A 15,925-nucleotide genomic window follows, 5' to 3' on the forward strand; every position below is an offset into this window, starting at 1 on the left:
AAGCAAACTAATGGCCAAAAATGTACCAGGGAAGACTTCAATACATGAAGCAGCTCCATGAGTGGTGCTGGTCTTTGTAAGGTTGTTCTTCAGAATGGGAACTAACACACAGGTGGCTGGTCTGATCTCCACCGGCTGGAAAAGGTAGCTAGGATCTGGTGGAGTGAACGCGTGGAGGTAAACAATAAGCAAATTTTGTCTGGAAAACATCTTAACTAAGTGATCAAACTTTATGCATACAGTGTATCAAGGAGAGCTTCAACTTTCCACTCCATTTTTTTCTCACCTCTCCTTCTGCACCGTCTTAGCCTTCTCTGCTGGGTGAGGAGACAAGGTGCTGGTGGCCCCTGCTGTGTTCTCCCCATTCCCCTGGACCCCTTCCTAGCAATGACCTGTATTACCAAGAATGAGCTCTCTCAGGATTTTTTTTTTTTTTTTAACTAATAACTGTGTTGGTTCATAGAGGATGTTCCTCTCTTCAACAAGGCTTTTTAACCAAAGAAGAAAGTTATCAACCAGTGTGGTGCTCCTTGACCTCTCCCAACTTCCCTCTAAATATAAAAATTAGCATGAGGCAGGTCTTTCCCTTGGATCACAACCCATGATCTGTCCAGTTATGTCCAGCTGTGTCCAATTATAGACATCTAGTCTTCTTACATAAATGAGCCAACATTTCTGATTTTAGTATAATCATCTTGCTTTTATATACAATTTTTAGAAATCTAATAACTTGGTAGCTTGCTTCTCAGTATTCTGATAGAGGAGTGAGATAGATAGATAGATAGATAGATAGGTAGTTACATATATATATTAAACCACTTCTTTTCAAACTATTCTCTCTTGTTTTATTGGCTCATATGAGTGAATAATAAATGTTAGGAATTTATGATCTGTTTCACCCTATGTGAATGCATTATATATTTTAGGATAATAATTAATGGCAGTGATATCTTGCAAAAAGTGCCCCATTTGGGGCAAAGAAATATAATGCACCAGGAAGACAGAAAGAAAAGAACAAGTATTTAAGAGTCTCTGAAAGCAGATCTTAATAGATCTAATAATATATAATGTGCTATTTGAATTTCAAGCTCTAAACTTTTAGTGCTGAACATCTGGAGCACTTTCATAAAAGATCAGCTTTCTTTTAGCTGTCTACCATCCTGAGAATAATGTAAGTGAACTATTAACTCCCACAGATCAAATGGTTATGCACATGGTTGGACAAGATTGTTATACAAATACATCTTGACATGAACAAGTCTGTTGTCCACTCAGTGTAAATGAACATCTGCTGATTGTGTAGTATGTTAATAAAACACATTTAGAAAGACTGGTTCACTCAGAACACTGGCAAAAAAATGATAGAGTGCTTAAACCCAGGCAACTGGCACTAATTCGTTTAACAATGGAAATTAATCATTGTACTATTTTCTACTTCTGCACTTTCTTAAAATTTCCTAATGGCTTACCAAAAGCCTTCTACTGAGTACTACAAGTTTAGATAATTTTTAAGGGCATGTAAAACATAGACCATGTCTATTCCAGAAATTTTAGAATCTTGTTTAGATAAGAACTAGGCATACAGAGGAATTGGACATATTTACACAGGAAATATGGACAAAGATAGAGACATATGCTTTTGTTTAAAGGGAAGTCCTACTGATAACTGTGATTGGGTTAGAAAATCTAAAACTGGATTTTCAGGAATTGACAGAATATATTCCATTCTTCCAATCCAAGAACATGGTATAGTACAGCCACTATGGAGAACAGTATGGAGGTTCCTTAAAAACTAAAAATAGAGCTACCATATGATCCAGCAATCCCACTCCTGGGCATACACCCAGAGAAAACCATGGTTCAAAAGGGTACATGCACTCCAATGTTCACTGAAGTGCCGTTCACAATAGCCAAGGCATGGAAGCAACCTAAATGTTCATTGACAGATAAATGGAGATGTAGTACATACATACAATGGAATATTACTCAGCCATTAAAAAGAATAAAATACTGTAATGCCATTTGCAGCAACATGGATGGACCTGGAGATAATCATACTAAGTGAAGTCAGACAGAGAAAGACATATATCGTATGATATCACTTATATGCAGAATCTAAACTAAACAATATAAATGAACTTATTTACAAAACAGAAACAGACTCACAGACTTACAAAACAAATCTATGGTTACCAAAGGGGAAAGGTGGGAGAGAGGGATAAATTGGGAGTTTGGGATTGACATATAACACTACTATATTTAAAATAGATAATGAACAATGACCTACTGTATAGCACAGGGAACTCTACTCAGTATTCTGTAATAACCTAAATGGGAAAAAAATTTGAAAAAGAATAGATATATGTATATGTATAACTGAATCACTTTGCTATACACCTGAAACTAACATAACATTGTAAATCAACTAAACTCCAACATAAAATAAAAATTAAAAAAAACAAAAAGAAAGAAAGTATTGCAAAGGATGAAAAGAAGTCTTTCTCTGCAGAGGTGGTGGTGATTGTTGAGCACAAGTATAGTAATTAGGAAATAAATAAGTTTATAAAAAATTAATAAAAGTCTACAGAATATCAATTTACATTCCCACCAACAGTGCAAGAGGGTTTCCTTTTCTACACACCCTCTCCACCATTTATTGTTTGTAGATTTTTTAGTTGATGGCCATTCTGACTGTTGTGAGGTGATACCTCATTGTAGTTTTGATTTGCATTTCTCTAATGATTAGTGATGCTCAGCACAGTATGGAGATTCCTTAAAAAATGAAAAATAGAACTACCATATGACCCAGCAATTCCACTACTGGGCATATACCCTGAGAAAACCATAATTCTAAAAGAGTCATGTACCACAATGTTCATTGCAGCTCTATTTACAATAGCCAGGACATGGAAGCAACCTAAGTGTCCATCGACAGATGAATGGATAAAGATGTGGCACATATATACAATGGAATATTACCCAGGCATAAAAAGAAATGAAATTAAGTGAGTTGTAGTGAGGTGGATGGACCTAGAGTCTGTCATACAGAGTGAAGTTAGAAAGAGAAAAACAAATACCGTATGCTAACACATATATATGGAATCTACAAAAAAAAAAAAAAGGTTCTGAAGAACCTAGGGGCAGGACAGGAATAAAGACACAGTCCTAGTGAATGGACTTGAGGACCCGGGGTGGGGAAGGGTAAGCTGGGATGAAGTGAGAGAGTGGAAGGGACTTATATATACTACCAAATGTAAAATAGATAGCTAGTGGGAAGCAGCCACATAGCACAGGGAGATCAGCTCAGTGCTTTGTGACCACCTAGAGGGGTGGGATAGGGAGGGTGGGAGGGAGAGGCAAGAGGGAGGAGATATGGGGATATATGTTTATGTATAGCTGATTCACTTTGCTATAAGGCAGAAACTAACACACCGTTGTAAAGCAATTATACTCCAATAAAGATGTTAAAAAAACAAAGTCTACAGAATAGGACAACCAGGGATAAGATTTAGAAGTCTTAATGTGATAGAAAGAGCAAGAATCTATAATTTTAAAAATTATGGTTAAGATATGGTGAGTTACTGATCCAACATTTGCTTACCTAATCTAAAAAGTCACCTTTAATATAAAGAACGAGGTGTTAGGAAACCTTTATGATGTTTTACAAAAGATAATAACTTTCTGGCAAGCATTCACTCACTATTGATTACCTACTATGTATAAAATACCATGTTATTAACATATAAAAAAGGCATGGGTCCTGATTTAAACTTAAAATCTCCAACAGTATTAAGACAAGCATGTAATATCTATAATAAAAGTAGACTGCTTTAAGGCTCATAAAAGTAATAAATACCCTGGGAGTTAAATTATGGAGAGAGTAATTCCAAAAGGGGGCAAGATAGCTCTCTATGTCACTAAGACACTGAACAGAAGAAATTGTACTATCAGCTTAATGTTACTCAAAATATGATATAAAAGGGACTTAGAATCCTGGATCCAGCATCCACTTGTTGTGTTACTTCAAGTAAGTTATTTAATATCATTAAGTATAATTTTTTCCATCTGTAAAATAAGGATATTAATACTAACTTTCTTCCTCTAAGAGTAAAGTGAAATAATTAATAAAAATTATACACTTAGTGAATGGCACTTGTGAACACCCATTAATGGTTGATTTTTCAGATGTTTTTACTTTATACATTAACCAAACAAGGAATAATATTGCTTTTTTCTGCTTCCCTTGAAATTATTTTCATAGAAATTCTCAAGTGAAAATTAACGGTTAGAATGAAGATTATTTTTACAGAGATATCTTAATCCTAAACCTAGATACTGAACAAGTTTCCTTCAGAATTAACAATATCTTAAGCTTTATGATACCCATCATACCAGTACATCAGGTATTTATTGCTTAGAGATGGAACTGAGTTATCTGTTGAGGGATTTAATTTGCAAAAGTAAAATATAAGATAGAATAGAGGAAAATCCACTTAAAATACAGGAGACCAAGGACCAAATACTCATGATTGTAGGCTTTCCAGCACTCAAATTATTTCCATTAGATAAGACAGTCTTTGCATTCCTATGTGTGCCAAATAGGGCTCCCAAATTAAAACTCATTGTGTTTTTGCATGTTTGGAGTTTACTTGGTAAAGGGAAGTAATGTGAAAGTAAAAATAAAAAATTAAAATATTTTGGTATTATTTTCATTAGGCGTTTCCTTAAGAGTTTATATATAACTATCTTTTGTCATGAGAAATACATGACAAATACAAATCCATTTTGTTTTACTTTGTCCTCTTCACAACGTAAAACAAAACAGATATAACTTGCAGTTATAATAGGTGAGCTTTACAATCATGCAATATTATAATAAATGTGAAAGGAGAAAACAAAAAAGGACATAATTCTCAATCATTAATGTGGAGAATTTAGGAAAAAATTAAAATCTTGCTTTCTGTGTTTTAATACATACGCATTTGAAATGAGCTTTTTCCCTCTAGGAACTTCTGACTTTAAACATTAGTTTTTAATTTTTGAGAATGCAAAGTATGAATCATTGACAAGAAATGTAATAGGTGATCCTTACCTATTTATCAACAGAGCAGAATACCAATGAATTCTTTCCTCCCCCTCTCCCAAAAAACACAGATTTGTCATTCTTCTTTCCAACACCTCTGTTCTCCACAGAGGTGGAGAAAATTTTTACCTCTGGTGGCTGAGTAGCATTTCCTACAGACCAAAAGAAATATGTCTGGCAATTGGCCAGGCTAACTATTTCCAAACATAAGGCTAAGATGAATGTTACCACCCAAACAACTTCTGCCAAATCTGGTTCCATTGCCCCCCTCCATGGTCTAAATACCTAATGGGCAAAATCATGCTACAGAAAAATCCTCAAGAGAAAGGAAAGTGCCAAAGAAATGAATCATGGGAAGAGGCAAGAGGTTCTCTTTCACTGAAAGTCATCTGCTTAGAAAGAAGGCTATTTTATGCTCTAGCCCTGTTTCCCCATCAATTGACGAAGAATGTTCTTCTCCAAGCCCTGGCAGAATTTCTCTCCTTATCTAATCAGCGTTCGCAGTACCAGTTCCATAAAAAAAAAATGGAATTAGTTTTAGTGACCACATTCAAGTAAGTCTGCCAATTTTTTCTTGCATTGCTGAAGCCTGCAGTAGTTATGCACATATATCTTTCACCATGAATGAGTCAGTCTTTGTTCCTTTCATGTTTTTCATGTTGGCTATGCTATTGTGACCACAGTCACATGAATTGGCCTAAGCCTTTATATTCAGAGACTTTGACAAAGTTAATCTCTTATACAAACTGGACATGAGCCAGTATTCATAAGTCTCTACAGCAGAACAGCATGTTGTGACAAAGCACAAGCAATATTTTCAGCCAGTTGATTGCAAAGCATATGGGTATTTTCCCCTTCTTGGGAGAATTTTATGACGATGGCAAAGTGTTCATTTGGAACATTTTATGTTTGGGCCATAATGCTCCTTTCAATACCTTGGAGGTTTAAGTTGTGGCCATTGATATTACCTACGTATTATGAAATTCAGTAAAATTGAGAAAACATTTTTAATCACTGTATTTCAGGTACTAAGTTAAGTACTAGAGATATAAAGAGAAGTAGAATGTAAGGCAAATAAATGTTTCCAAGATTTCCTAATAAGTTTGGCAATAGGAACAGTTGCAAGTTCAGAGGTTTTAAAGAGTCACCTCTAGGGCTTCCCTGGTGGCGCAGTGGTTGAGAGTCCACCTGCCGATGCAAGGGACACGGGTTCGTGCCCCAGTCTGGGAAGAGCCCATATGCCACGGAGCGGCTGGGCCCCTGGGCGTCTGGAGCCTGTGCTCCGCAACGGGAGAGGCCACAACAGTGAGAGGCCTGCGTACTGCAAAAAAAAAGAATAATAAAGAGTCACCTCTAATTTTTTTGCAGTTGTATTTATTATATGTGGTCAAATTATACTCAATTTCTTATTTTTTCCAGATGGGGCTTAATGCCAGTTTTTCTATATAGAAAAATATATTGTCCTGTTTTTCTGTATTTCCCAAACACTATTATCTTTCATGTTAAGATGCTCAAAACTGCAGAAATTCAGTAGTTCAAGATTTACCAAGTATAGCAACTAATGCCTTTTGTTCTTAACTTGGTGATTCATTCAACTTATTTCAATATATCTAGTAAATATTTAAAACTACCAGTAGTCCATAACTTTTAGAAGTGTCTCTAGAAACAATATTTTCACTTGACTGCTATGGGGTGAGACACTGATGATATACGTCTTTCCTATATTTTGTGTAAGACATCAGAGAAAACAATAAAATGATGGAATAAAAGTGGTGAGCATTAAAACTTTTTTAAAGTCCTATTAAAATGGAATGAGCAGAATGACCAAGTTTGAAGCACTGAAAAGTTGGCACTGCATATATTTTTATATAGTTCATAGTTTTTGCAAATCCCTTAGCTGATTCAACTAAGAGATAATCTTTAATATTTGAATGGACTCATGAGACATTTCACTGGGTAGTGGAAAGAATTCTGGATGTGCAGTTATGGGTGGGTCTATTTTATCTTCAGTTCTGATCTGATCTACATATTTGCTGGGGGGAATCTTTCCTTATGACATTCACAAGTTTCACACTTGGCAAAGGAATTATGAAAATATTAGCAGGGGATTTCAAATATTGGCAAACATTCTATCTTAGGTGTGTAGATTGAGATGCTTAAATTATAAATTTTTCAGTTTTCATGAAAATCAGTTTATTATTTTTTTTAATATGGCCACAGCTTGCACCAATAGCATTAGCCTCCTTTTTTTTTTTTTCCTTGCCTTGTTGGATATAAGGGAGCAGGGTAAGATATCTGGATAGAAAGTAAAAGATCACCCATACATTCACATTAACTAAAGAACTCAGAATCTGTGTTTCAGGAATGGTGAGCATAATCAAAGTTTATCAAAATTACATCCGCTTTCCAGTGATGGAAGCTTTGTAATGGGGAATAAACACTACTATTACAAAATCTGAATTTGAGACTATTTTTCTTGCGATTTACAATGTGTTTGAATCTCATCTCTAAAGAGAATAAAATAGTATCTTTTTCAAAGGTCTATTGAAAGAAATCAGTGGTGTGATATATTTGAAAGCATTTTTAGATATTAAGAAGTATTAACTTACCTATGCCTTTTAGCAGGTGAATATTTGGTTCTGGTTTTGAGAATACGTTTTATTATTCTGTGTTCACTCAAGGAAAACATAGATGAATAATATCATGAGGTGTGGTTTCTGGATTGTGTGTAACTTCTATTTTCATGATATGCAGTAGTCTTTTGACTAGTAGAAAACAGAGTTCCTAGACTCTAATTGTAGGCACTAAAAGTACAAAGTCTAACAAAATCACTATGTGTATTTGAGTAATTTTCCTATCTTGAAACACCATTTCTGATTTACGTGTGTTGACTTCAGTATTGTGTTTAATTTAGGAATTATGAAATTTGTCAAAAATAACTTGGATAAGGCAGCTTGACATGTGAAGCTATTCCTATTAATTCTTTGATTATGACTCTTTGACACTAGTAGCACAACATTTATATGGGACATTTATCTCGTACCTGAATTCTTCTGTTTCCTCTGTGCTCATGTCATTGGTACCGGCTCACTATAGTACTGTTAAAAGCTGAGAAATTATATACTACATTATACTATATTATATGTTTTAAATTGAAGTATAATTGACATACAATATTAGTTTCAAGTGTATGACACAATGATTCAATATTTATATGTATTGCAAAACAATCACCACAATCAATCTAGTTAACATCACCATACATAGTTACAACAAATATGTGCATGTGTGTGATGAGGACTTTTAAGGTTTACTCTCTTAGCAATGTTCAAATATGTAATACAGTATTATTAGCTGTAGTCACCATGCTGTACCTTATAGCCCATGACTTATCTATGACTGAAAGTTTGTACCTTTTGACCCCCCTTTACTCATTTTGCCCACCTCCACCCCCCACCTGTGGCAACCACAAATCAGTTCTTTGTGTGTATGAGTTTGGTTTGTGCTTGGTTTTGTTCTTAAATTCCATATACAAGAGAGAAAAAATATATATATGTCACATCACATTTTCTTTATCCATTCATCCATCCATGAACACTTAGGCTGTTTTCATATCTTGGCTATTGTAAACAATGCTGCAATGAACTTGGGGGTGCATACATCTAAGTTTATATTTTAAATATAAGTTTTTCTGATCAAATTATAGGATTTAAAAGTGACTGCAAATTCAACATTAATTGTGAATGAAAGATTTCAGTGTTAAGAAATAGGCTTGCAAAAGGAAGGGTGAAGTCGACTTAGAGATGTACCAATAATATGTATTGTAGTGGAGATGCCCAAGCAGATGATTGATTTGGATGCGTAGGAAGTCTAAGGTTTCCAGTACAAAATTTGTTGTAGCCAGGCTCATCAGTCACTGGGTACCCCCTGTTGTAAACCAGGAAATTGAGGGACCGTTCAAATGTGCTAGACCGAGTCTGTAAAGAATCAGACTTCTACTTCCTGTTATTTTATCTTCCGATGTCCCTTGCTACTCCTAAAAAATCGGAATGCTGGCAAATGATCAGAAATACAGTAAAGATTATACTGAGTACCCAATATGTACAAAGCCAAGATTCCAGGAGGCATATCCCAGCCTTGTTCATTATTGGCACATTTACAACCAGATGCTTATAGCAGACTGGCTTGTAAAGTTAAGGAGGATGGACAGCTTCCCTGTGTCATTTTGCAGTCATGCCATGGAAAGATACTCCCTGAGCGAGCTGGAGATGACATTGGTTAAATTCAGTCTTTTTGGTATTTTTTTTTTAACTTTGGCTAAAAGGAAAAGAAAAGCAGAGACTCTCTCTGAGGGATAAGAAAATGGGAATAGAAAGGTTATTTATTTTTTCCTGTTTCTTTGTAAGTAATTCCATAGACTACTCCGGTCCCACTGGGAGGGAAATTTTGGAGTAGACAAACATCAAGAAATATTTAATATTGGAGTGGAATCTTATTAATTTACTATTCAATAAAACATAGTTAAAATGTGAAGTGAAACTAAAATCCTATATTGAACTATTTGAATTAAATCACCTTGCAGCCCTCAATATACTTGCAAGGCATGATCAAAATGATATGGTTTAAATAAGGTGATTCTCACAAAAATCTTTTTCAATTGTTTTCTTAGTCCCTTCAGGCTGCTATATCAAAATTCTATAGATTGAGTGGCTTACAAACAACAGAAATTTATTTCTCATGGTCTGGAGGCTGGGGAGTCCAAGATCGTGCACTGGCAGATTCATTGTTTGGTGAAGGCTTCTTTGTTCCTAGATGGACGTTTTCTCACCATGTCTCACATAGTGGAAAGGGCAAAGGAGCTCTCTCCTGGGCCTCCTTTATAAGGGACCTAATCCCATTCATGAGGGTTCTACCCTCATGACCTAATCACCTCCCAAAGTCACCACCTCTTAATACCATCACTATGGAGGTTAGCATTTCAATGTGTGAATTTTGGAGCGACATAAACATTCAGACCATATTATTTGTATTAATATAATTGGTTTTAAGAAAAAGGTTTACTGCTTTTCCCAGGTCAGGAAACCCACTGATAAGCTGATCATCACTTGCTATAGTCAACATATATTATTTGTGTTAGTTATAGCATTAATAAGCTGAAGCTTCCAAAGTATAAATCATTAGTCATGACTTAGACCTGAGCTTAAGACACATTTATCCAATTGCCTTTGCAACCTTTCCACTTAACATGTTTCAAATTTATTATGTCCAAAGAGAATTTTTGCTTTGTATCTCTCAATCTTCCTACCTCATAGGAGTCATTCTTTTTTTCCTCTCTTTTCCTCAATACTCACATCCAAATCAACAAGCCATGTATGCTATACGTTTAAAACATATTCCTGGGACTTCCCTAGTGGTCCAGTGGCTAAGACATCATGCTCCCAATGCAGGGAGCCCGGGTTCGATCCCTGGTCAGGGAACTAGATCTCACATGTCACAACTAAGAAGCCCCCGTGCCACAACTAAGAAGTCCACATGCTGCAACTGAGTCCACATGCTGCAACTAAGAGTCTGCATGCCGCAACTAAGACCCGGCACAGCCAAAATAAATAAATTAAAGATAAATAAATAAAACATATTCCCAATTCAATCCTTTGCCACCTCTCAATGGCTGTCACATTATTCCAATCCATTCTGATCTGACAACGGCAATGCCACTGACACCAGCAGTCCTCTGCCTCCACTATTGGTCCAACACAGTCAATTCCTCACAAGACCATCAGAGTGACCATTTTAAATAATACACTCATTCATGCCATTCACGTGCTTAAAACGCTCCAATAGCATCTCATCACACTTAGGAAAAAAATAGTACAACCTTCTCTGCAGAACCTCTAAGGCCTACATGACTGGCTTAAATTTCCAAGCACACTTCCCACCATTTTTCCTCCTGGACATGTGTTCCAGCTCACTGGCTTCTTGCTCTTCCTTGAGCAAGGCTACATGGTTCACTCTTTCTCACCACTTAGTTCTCTGTTCAAATTTCAAAGTCTCCTTCGATAGGCTTCCCTGATTCAGCTACCTAAATAGGTCTTCTTCTCTGGTGTTCTGAGGTTTCAATGCAATGTGTGAGGCAAGAACTCTCTATCTTTCCTTATTTGTGTATGCTGTGCTTCCTGTATCCAGGAATTTGTTTCTTTTATTAAATCTCCAGGCATGGTCGTGGTCAGCTCAGGCTGCTGTAACAACATGCCATAAACTGAGTGTCTTAAACAACAAGTGTTTATTTCTCAGTTCTAGAGACTGGGAAGTCTGAGATCAGGGTGCTAGCATGGTCTAGTTTTTGATGAGGGCACTCTTCCTGGCCTCCAGAAGGCTGCCTTCTTGCTATGTCCTCAATTGGCAGAGATGAGAGAGACAGAGAAAGAGCTCGTGCACTGGCACACAAGTGAGCTCTGGTCTTTCCTCTCTTCCCCTTCTTATAAGGACACTAATCCCATCATGAAGGTGACATGACCTCTTCTGAATCTAATTACCTCCCAAAGGCCTCACCTCCCAATACCATTGCACTGGGGATTAAGATTTCAATATATGAATCTGTGCATGGGGGTGGGTACAAACATTCAGCCTATAATAGGCACTATTCTTTCCCTCCTACATTATCTCTATTCTCTTCTTCACTCTTGTGTTCTATCAAGTTAATAATTTTAATAAGGATCCCAAATTCCAATACAAAACAATTAATATGGCAATTTAAAGCAAAAAAAATTTTTTAACTGAATTTTTACTCCAAAACTTAACTAATAATGAAAGGTTCATATTGGGCATTACAAAGATGAGTTCTTCATAACAAATGCAGTTAGAAACTAAGTATGATAGAAACCTATATATCAAATTAAAAATAGAATTTTCTGAAGTCTAACAGACACATGAGAAAAAAAAACTACCTAAAACATAAGTATAGAGCTCAATCAATAAGATATAAACTGTGTAAACTCATAGATCAAGAACTAGAACACTGCCAGAATTACAGAAGTTCAAAACAAATAAATGTAATTATTACAAATATTGATATATGCTCTGAAGAAAGCAAATGAAGTATTGCATTTTCAAATAAGAGGAGCATCTATGTTAGTGGGTAGATACAGGTACATATCTCCATGCTGATAGGAGTGATGGACAAGGTAGGATGAGTAGCAGACAACACATGGTTTGAGAAGAAAGTGATGGGTAAAGTGCTTAATAGATTTTCCAGAGTCGGACATTGATAGACGAAGAATACTTTCTTCATTGAATTAGGAAAAAAGAGGGAGAACATGGGCACAAGAAAGGGCAGGTTTCTAGGTTTGTGGTGAAACTTTTACCTGATGACTATTCTATGATGCTGATTTATTTTTTTGAATATGGATGTATAGGAAGAGTCTAAATATTTTAAACAAATAGGAGAAAATAAAGAAATGATGGTGCTATAATGGTCTCAGTAATGAGAAAGTTAGCCTATAAAGGATGACTGGAGAGTAATGCTTGCCTGATTGAATTTAAGCACCATAGATTAAAAATACAATCACCTGGGCTTCCCTGGTGGCGCAGAGGTTGAGAGTCTGCCTGCTGATGCAGGGGACACGGGTTCGTGCCCTGGTCTGGGAGGATCCCATATGCCGCGGAGCGGCTGGGCCCGTGAGCCATGGCCGCAGAGCCTGTGCGCCCGGAGCCTGGGCTCCGCAATGGGAGAGACCACAACAGTGAGAGGCCCGCGTACCACAAGGAAAAAAAAAAAAAAAAAAAAATCACCTGATCTGGCTGAATTGTTTTTCCCCCAGAGTTGTGGATTTTTAAGGTAAACTTAAAGACAGCTGGTAGGATTTATTCAGGTTTAGCATTTTGACTAAGTATAATGGAAAGAAATAATGATAATGAAGTTAAAGATTTTGCAAAGGACCATCAATAAATTGCAAAGGCAACCCATGGAACAGGAGAAAATATTTTCAAATCAAATATATCTGATAAGGGGTAAATACCCAAAATATATAAAGAACTCATACAACTCACAGCAAAAAAAAAAAAAAAAAAAAAGAACCCATTTGAAAACTGGGGAGAGGAACTGAATTGTCATTTTTCCAAAGAAGACATACAAATGGCCAATAGGTACATTATAAGGTATTCAACATCACTAATCACCACGGAATACAAATCAAAGCCACCATGATGGGAACTCCACTCAATATTCTGTAATAACCTAAATGGGAAAAGAATTTGAAAAAGAATAGATACATGTATAAGTATAACTGAATTACTTTGCTGTACACCTGAAACTAACACAATATTGTTAATCAACTATGCTCCAATATAAAATAAAAATTTAAAAAAGAACCACTCTCTTCAAACTTGATGCAAGCAAAAACAAACACAAAATCAAAACAACAAACAAAAAAACCCCACAATGAGCTATGCCTGTTAGAATGGCTATTATCAAAATGACAGAAGATGACGAGGGTTGACAAAGAAGTGGAGAAAAGAGAACTTTTTTGCACCATTGGTGGGAACGTAGATTGGTGCAGCCACTACAGAAAATAGTATGGGGGTTCCTCAAAAATTTAAAAATAGAACTGCCATAGGATCCAGCAATCCCACTTCTGGGTATACAGTTGTCCCCTTATCTGTGGGGGACATATGCCAAGACCCCCAGGGGATGCCTGAAACCATGGATCGTTCCAAACCCTATATATACAATATTTTTCCTATGCAAACATACCTAAAAGAAAATTTAATTTATAAATTAGGCATTGTAAGGGATTCACAATAATAAGTAATAATAAAATAGAACAATTATAACAATATACTGTAATAAGAGCTATGTGAATACGGTCTCTCTCAGAATCTTATTGTACAAATTTAATGCCTTTTCTGTGTTAACTAAGTGCTTAACACACACTGTGGCTGTAACTTCTGCAGTTCAAAATGCAATGGGAAAACTAGCATGAATTTTTTCTCCTTCATAATTTCACCAAGAGAAGATTCGTTCTTACCAGAGATGTTAGCAACCTCAGCACGTCTTTCCTTTCCATACTAAGTCGAGGACTTTTGTTACGGACCCTCCTGAGTCAGTCCCCAAAAAGCGTCCTTCTGCCCAGTGTCCTTGGAGCCAATAGAAGGAGACTGAGTTCCGTTCAGAAACTACGGAAAACTTTCTTCTCTGACAGAAGAATGGAGAGGTGCGAGCCCTCCCTCACAGCGCACTCGTCTCAGGTTAGGACAGTCCGCGGGCGGGGTTCCTTTATAGCTTTCTCCACAGCGGGGAGGGGGCGGGGGTTCTCGCAGGGCACGTGCAGGAGGGCGGCTCACGTGGAAGATCCACGTGCAGATCGCAGCGTCTCCGCACTCCTCACTGCCGCCATCTTGGATTGAGGTGTCGTGCGCAGAGTTTCCCGTGCAGCCTGCCAGCTGAGGCGTCAGGTGCTTCCGTTTTGCCGTAGGAACCCTGGTCTGAAGTGCCGGGCGCGAGGCCGCTGCAAGCAGCACAATGGAAAGAAAGGTCAGACTTTATTACCCAGATTCTATTTTTATTCCCGAGGAATGAATGGTCTTTGCTGGTAATATTTTCACCTGTTCACTTAAAGGAAGCACTTTATGGCTTCTCTTTGGCGTATACGAATCGCCTGTAGCACTGCTCTTGTGCTTTGGGGCCATTTAGTAAAATAAGGGTTACTTGAACACAAGCACTGTGAGACCTCGACAGACCATCTAATAATCCCGTGGCTGCTAAGTGACTAACGGGCGGGATGTGCAGACAAAGGGAGTGAGTCATGCAGGAGGGGTGGAGCGGAGTGGCTCGAGTTTTCATGATGCTGCTCAGAACAGCATGCAATGTAAAACTTATGAATTGTTTATTTATGGAATTTTCCATGTTATATTTTATGACGGTGGTTTTCTGAGGGTAACTGGAACTGAAGAAAGCGAAACCCTGGATAAGGGGGGACTCTTGCATGTTCAGAAGAAATAAAAACAGGATCTAAGGATATCTGCACTCCCATAGTCATCACAGCATTATTTACCATAGCCAGGATATAGAAACAACCTAAGTGTCTGTGAATGGATGCATGGATAAAGATGTAGTTTATATACACAATAGAATATTTTTCAGCCATGAGAAAGAAGGACATTCTGACATTTGCAGCAGCATAGATGGACTTTGAGGGCATATGCTAAGTGAGATAAGTCAGACAGAAAGATAGGTATCATACAAATAAGTATGATCTCACTTATATGTGGATTCTAAAAAAAAAAAACCAAACTCCTAGAAACAGAGACAAGAATTGTGGTTATCACGGGCTGGGCAGTGGGGGAAAAGGGGAGATGTTGCTCAAAGAGTACAAACTTCACTTAGAAGATGAGTTAGTTCTGGTGATCTAATGTACAGTTTAGTGATTATAGTTAATACTGCATTACATACTTGAAAGTTGCTAAGAAAGTAAATCTTAAATGTGCTCACCACAAACAAGAAATGGTAATTATGTGATGTGGTAGCAGGTGTTAGCTAACGCTATGGTGGTAATAATTTTGCAATATTAGTATATCACATCAAAGTGTTCTACACCTTAAACTCACACAGTGTTGTATGTCAATTATATCTAAATAAATCTGGGGAAAAAAAGATTTTGCAAAGGAGAAATTGTAATATTGCTCTTGGATATTTTGCATGGATATGTTTACTTTTGTTTCCCTTTTATTTTCCACTGGGTATATTTATTCATGCTGACATGATTCTCATAAATAGTTATGGAGTTCCTTTTATATACCAGTGCTCATTCTATAAGCTAACAATTCAGTATTGAACAAAATGGGGAA

This window comes from Mesoplodon bidens (assembly GCF_964165515.1).
Source record: "Mesoplodon bidens genome assembly, chromosome: 1".
Lineage (NCBI taxonomy): Eukaryota > Metazoa > Chordata > Mammalia > Artiodactyla > Ziphiidae > Mesoplodon > Mesoplodon bidens.